This window comes from Triticum aestivum, chromosome 5D, assembly GCF_018294505.1.
Source record: "Triticum aestivum cultivar Chinese Spring chromosome 5D, IWGSC CS RefSeq v2.1, whole genome shotgun sequence".
NCBI classification, from domain to species: domain Eukaryota; kingdom Viridiplantae; phylum Streptophyta; class Magnoliopsida; order Poales; family Poaceae; genus Triticum; species Triticum aestivum.
Genome location: NC_057808.1, coordinates 399,290,662 through 399,296,906, shown reverse-complemented (window position 1 = coordinate 399,296,906; position 6,245 = coordinate 399,290,662).

The following is a 6,245-nucleotide window of genomic DNA, read 5'->3' as shown; positions in this document are numbered from 1 at the left end:
CACCACCCGCCGCGTAGATCCCCGCGCCGCCCTCCTGGAGGCGACGGAAAGGAACGCGCGGGAGGCGCGGGAGGAGCAGGAAGCGCGGGAGGCGGAGGCACGGAGGGCAGCCGCCGCCCAGGTGGCTCGGGAGGAGGAGGCGGCGAAGGCGCTTGCCGAGGCCGCATCCAAGGCCCAGGCAGAGGCCGAGGCCGAAGCGGCGGCAGGGGAGGCCTTGATGGTCACCCCCCTGCGCACCATGGCGCCCCGGGACGTGGATCCCTCGCCGGGGGGAGCCAGCGGTTCCCAGCCGGGGCTGGGAGGAAGCGGCGACGACGTTGTCATCTTGGGGGAGGCGCCGGGGCCGACTCCTCCGACTAGGACGACCCAAGGCCGCCAGCCTGAGCCTGCGCCCGCACAGTCGGCGGGGGGCGAGCCGGCCGCGGGGGCTGAGGTGGCGGTCCGGGTTCCGCCAAGCCGGCGTGCGGGGAAGGCCGCGGCTGAACCGCAGAAGGCTGCGTCGGAGCCTCAGCCGGCCGTGGGCTCTAGCTCGTCGGCCCGAGACGCGGAGGCGGCCAGCGCTACCTCGGGGTGGACGCCGGGCGGAGGGTCAGCCGTGGTGAACGTCGCTGCACAAGACGTCCGGACTCGGCTGCAAAGCCAAGCCGCGGCGCTGAGGCAGTTCACCGACGAATTCCTCGCCACGCGGGCAGCTATCCGGGTTAGTATTCTCATCTTGTTCTTGATTTCTCTCATGGGGGCGCGTCAGCGCACCCACTAGGTGTAGTCCCCGAGTTCCGAGTCGGCTGCTGAGCAGGCGGCTTGGAACTTCCTGGAGATTTTGTTTTTGCTGCTTTTGTTCTCACTTTGGTCTTCTGTCCGTCTTGCAGGACTATCACAACCTCCGAGCGGCCGCCTTCAACTCCCAGGCTTGGGAGCTGACTCAGAAGACCGCCGATCTCACTGAAAGCCGAGGTATGTGACTTGATCTTTTTTCTCATGTGGGGGCGCGTCAGCGCACCCACTGGGTGTAGTCCCCGAGATTCGGGCCGACTGCTGAGCAGTCGGCTCGGATCTTCCTTGATGATTTCTTATTGCTCTTCTTTTTCTTCTATCTCTGCAGCGGCCAACGCCAGTCTGAGGGCACAGCTGGGGGAGTCCCAGACTGCTCTTCGTGCCAAGGACGCGGAGCTCGCCGCCTTGGTGCAGGAACGCGACCGCCTGGTCAAGAAACTGGCCGACCAGGAGGAAGGCCACAAGGCTGCGCTAAAGGCTGCGCAGGATCGCGAGGCCGCCCTCCAGGCCGAGTTCGAGACGGAGGCGGCCGGCTGGGCGGAGGTCAAGCAGACTCTGGTCTCTGGCTATGGCCAGATTGAGGACCTGGTTGACGGTAGGTCATCTACCCCTTCGTCCTTTCTTGCCATCTGCCATTTGACTTGTTTTTCTGATTTTGGTGTTTTTCTTTCCTTTTCTTCTTCGCGCAGAGTACTTCCCCGGCTATTCCACTGCCGCCAACCAGGCCGTCGAAGCCCGTCGCCAGGCAAAGAGGCAAGCCGGCTTCGAGATCTCGCCAACCGCCGGCCGCTCGCTGGAGGAGCAGCTCCTGGCGATCCAGGCTCGCATCCAGCCGGCTCACAGGCTGCTCCGCCGGCTTCAGCGTGCCGGGTCGGCGGTCTTGGCCGCCCTCTGGCCCGGCCAAGTGGTCCCGCGCACTCCCAGTCGGACCGTCGACTGGCTGGAGGTGGCCGTCGGCCGCTTCGAGGCTTGGAAGGCGTCAGCGGCTCGCTCCGGCACCAGGCGGGAGCTGGAGTTCGTCAAGGCCTGGTATCCCGGCCTGAACCTGGACCAGCTGTCGACCTGGCGGCAGCAAGCCGACACGGAGCTGGAGCCGGCGCGGCCGGCCATCATTCGGCGGTCTTCGGCGATCGCCGACTACACCGACACCAACGTCTTCGCCCCCGAGGTGGACGACAATGGAGTCGCCCAGCCGGAAGATTGGTTCGGGCTGGACCCGGCGCATGGCGAGGACTCGGCGGAGGAGATCGACTCCAGCGACGAGGGCGAGGAGGAGGAGGAGGAGGAGGGTGAAGGCGCCGAGCCGGCTGGTGGAGAAGCCGGCCAGCCTGACCGCGCCTCCAGCACTACGTCGCGTGCGAGTGCGTCTCCTGCCGCGGGAGGCGGTCAAGCCGGGACCAACTAGGCGGCCACTCCTTCAGCCGGCGAGCTGTCTTCACCGACCAGCTCGGCCTCCAAGTCGCGCCTTAGTCTTCTTTCTTTTGTTTTCCTGTCTTGTTGCTTTTGAACAATGTTTGGTTAAGTCTGCACAATTCCACCCACTGGGTGTATTGAAACTCAAGTCTGTTGCCAGCCTTTAGGCGGCTTTATGTATATAAGTTATGCAATCGGTTTTTCCTTGTACTTTCGCTTTTTGTCCTACTGCTTTTTTCCTTTGCCGCCCTCCCTTGGTTGCCGCCTCCCTAGTCAAACAGTTGCTCTGCAATCTATAGCCGGGGAGTGCCTGGCCGATTGGGGAGGGGGGAGTACTTTTAGCTCTGTCGGACTTAAGCTAAGTTTTTTAGGAAGCCGGCCAGCCGGCTGCTGTGACAGTCGGCAGGCATATATGGAGGCCGCCTTTTTGCTATATAGGTTAGTTGTTCCTTAGTCGTTTTTCGTGTGAGCGTCCTTTCTGTCTTCTCTCTTGCTAGTCGGACAGTCAGTTCTTTGAGCTGCGACTTTCAACAAGAGAGGACTTGGGAGCCGGCGCACTACTTTGCTGACTTCGGGAAGGACTTAGAATACAGCTCAAGGCGGCCAGTCCCCGGGCCGACTAGTCGGACCCGGTGCCGGACAAGATTTCAAAATGTAATAATACATTCATGGATATGACACTCATCATTCATAGATAAATAAAAGGCAGTCCCCGAGTACTGTTCGGGGGGCCTGTTGGTTTGTAACTTAATACAAAAGGGGGTAGCGTGATACATACTGCTTTTCAGCTGTAAAATCGTCTTAGGAGATTTGCGTTCCATGGTCGCTCCGACTCCTTGCCGGAGTCGTCTCTCTTGCGTGCTCTTGGCTTTTGCGCGTCGATCAGGTAGTAGGAGTCGTTGCCGAGTGCCTTGCTGACGACGAAGGGGCCTTCCCAAGGGGCCGAGAGCTTGTGCTGGCCGGCTGTTCGCTGGATCAGCCGGAGCACAAGGTCGCCCTCTTGGAAGGATCTTGGCTTGACCTTGCGGTTGTAGTAGCGGCGCAGGCCTTGCTGGTAGATGGCGGACCGGCTGAGGGCTAACAGCCGGCCTTCTTCCAGTAGGTCGACGCCGTCTTCTCTTGCTTCTTTGGCTTCCTCCTCCGTGTACATGGTGATCCGAGGCGAGTCGAACTCGATGTCTGTTGGGATGACAGCCTCGGCACCGTACACAAGGAAGAATGGAGTGAAGCCGGTTGACTTGTTGGGTGTAGTGCGCAGACTCCAGAGGACAGCCGGCAGCTCTTCGAGCCAGCAGCCGGCCGATCGCTCCAGTGGTACAACCAGTCGGGGCTTGATGCCGGAGAGGATAAGTCCATTTGCTCGCTCGACCTGGCCGTTTGACTGCGGGTGGGCAACGGACGCTGAGTCCAGTCGGATGCCCTGTGTCGCGCAGAAACGTGCCAGTGCGCCTTTGGCGAAGTTCGTGCCGTTGTCGGTGATGATGCTGTGCGGCACGCCGTACCGAGTAGTGATGTCGGTGATGAATGTCACGGCAGTCGGCCCGTTCGGCTTCTTAATTGGCTTGGCTTCAATCCACTTTGTGAACTTGTCCACAGCAACGAGTAGATGTGTCAAGCCGCCGCGGGCTGTCTTGAAAGGGCCCACCATGTCCAGTCCCCAGACGGCAAAAGGCCAGGTGAGGGGAATGGTCTTGAGGGCAGAAGCCGGCAGGTGTTGTTTGGAGCTGAAGACTTGACATCCTCTGCAGGTCTTGACTATTTCTTTAGCATCCTCCAAGGCAGTCGGCCAGAAGAACCCATGGCGGAAAGCCTTGGCCACGAGGGATCTTGAGGCGGCGTGATGGCCGCATTCGCCTTGGTGGATGTCTTTGAGGATTGCCACTCCTTTTTCTGGCTCGACGCAACGCTGGCAGACTCTAGTGACGCTGCGCTTCACAAGCTCCCTGTTGATTATTCTGTATGCTGTGGCTCGTCGTTGCACTAGTCTTGCTGCGATCTCGTCAGCCGGCAGCTCTCTGCTGACTAGGAACTTGAGGATGGGCTGGGCCCATGAGGGAGCTGTGACTTCTTCTGCTGTTAATGTGGCCACCATGACTCGGGTGGGTGGGTTGGGTGTTGCGTTGGAGTCGGCCATCGCTTCTTGTGTCGTTGTAGTCCCCGGGCCGACTGCTGCAGTCCTCGGGCCGGGTTCTGAAGTCCCTGGGCCGGGTGCGACTACGTCAGTCCCCGGGGCAATCGTCAAAGTCCCCGTGCCGCCTGCGGGATTTCATGAGCCGGATCCGGCTGTTTCTGGCGCAGGCGGTACGAATATGGAATCCGACTCTGGAGACAGCTTGATGGACGGCTTGAGGAGGAGCTGGAGGGAGACGCCAGTCGGTATGGCTTGTCGGGTGGAGCCGATCCGTGCTAGGGCATCTGCTTGGTCGTTGTCGGCCCTTGGCACGTGAAGGAACTCGCACCCTTCGAAGTATCCGCTCATCTGCTGGACGAGGAAACGGTAGCTTGCCATGTTTGCGTCCTTGGCGTCCCAGTCGCCAGATGATTGCTGGACCACCAAGTCTGAGTCGCCGTAGCACAGGATCCGGCGTATGCCGAGTTCTTTGGCTAGCCGGAGCCCATGTACGAGCGCCTCGTACTCGGCCACGTTGTTGGAGGCGGCGAAGTGGATCTGCAGCGTGTACTTGAGCTTGTCGCCTTTGGGAGAGGTGAGGACGATGCCGGCTCCCAAGCCGGTGCGCATTTTGGACCCGTCAAAGTGCATCCGCCAATGGGTGGAGTCGGGAGCCGGCGGTAAGTACTGGGTCTCGGCCCAGTCGACGAGGAAGTCGGCCAATGCTTGCGACTTGATGGCGGTGCGGGGTTGGTAGAAGATCGTGTAGGGCGCCAAGGCAATGGCCCATTTAGCCACCCGGCCGGATGCATCCCGGCTGCCTATGATCTCGGCGAGCGGGGCAGTGCACACGACCGTGATGGGGTGCTCTTGGAAGTAGGGCTTCAATTTCTTGGCAGCGAAGTACACCCCATAGCACATCTTCTGGTAGTGCGGGTAGTTTTGCTTTCAGCTGGACAGTACTTCGCTGAGATAGTAGACCGGCCTCTGGACCAGCTGGGCTCGGCCTTCCTCCCGGTGCTGGACCACAACAACAGTGCTGACGACTCGGCTTGTCGCGGCGATGTAGAGGAGCATGGGCTCCTTCTCAGTCGGCGCAGCCAGGACAGGCGGAGTGGTCAACATTTTCTTCAACTCATGGAAGGCTTGGTCGGCTTGATCATTCCACTCAAAGTGAGTGGACTTCTTCATGAGTCGGTATAGGGGGAGGGCCTTCTCTCCTAGTCGGCTGATAAAACGGTTCAGGGAGGCTAAGCAGCCAGTGAACTTCTGCACATCTCGCAGCTTGGTGGGAATCTGCATCCTCTCGATGGCTTTGATCTTGACAGGGTTGCACTCAATGCCGCGTTCGGAGACCAAAAAGCCTAGCAGCTGGCCGGCTGGCACTCCGAACACGCACTTCTCGGGGTTGAGCTTGATCTGGAATCGGCGCAAGTTGGCAAATGTTTCCTTCAGGTCTTCCAGCAGGGTACCGCGCTTCTCTGTCTTCACCACAATGTCGTCTACGTAGACGTGGGCATTTCTGCCGAGTTGTTTCAAGAGACATTTCTGCATGCAACGCTGAAAAGTGGCACCGGCGTTTCTCAAGCCGAATGTCATTGTCAGGTAGCAGAAAGCTCCAAAGGGTGTGATGAAGGCAGTCTTCAGGCGGTCAGCCGGGTCCAACTTGATCTGATGATACCCTGAGTATGCATCCAAAAAACATAACAGCTCGCATCCGGCTGTGGAGTCTATCACTTGGTCAATCCGTGGCAAAGCAAACCGATCCTTTGGGCAGGCCTTGTTCAAACTTGTGTAGTCTATACACATGCGCCACTTGTTATTCTTCTTCAAAACCAGAACTGGATTGGCAAGCCATTCTGGAAAGAACACTTCCATGATGAAGCCGGCTGCAAGGAGCCGGGCTATCTCTTCTCCCACGATTCTTCGCTTCTCTTCTGATAGTCGG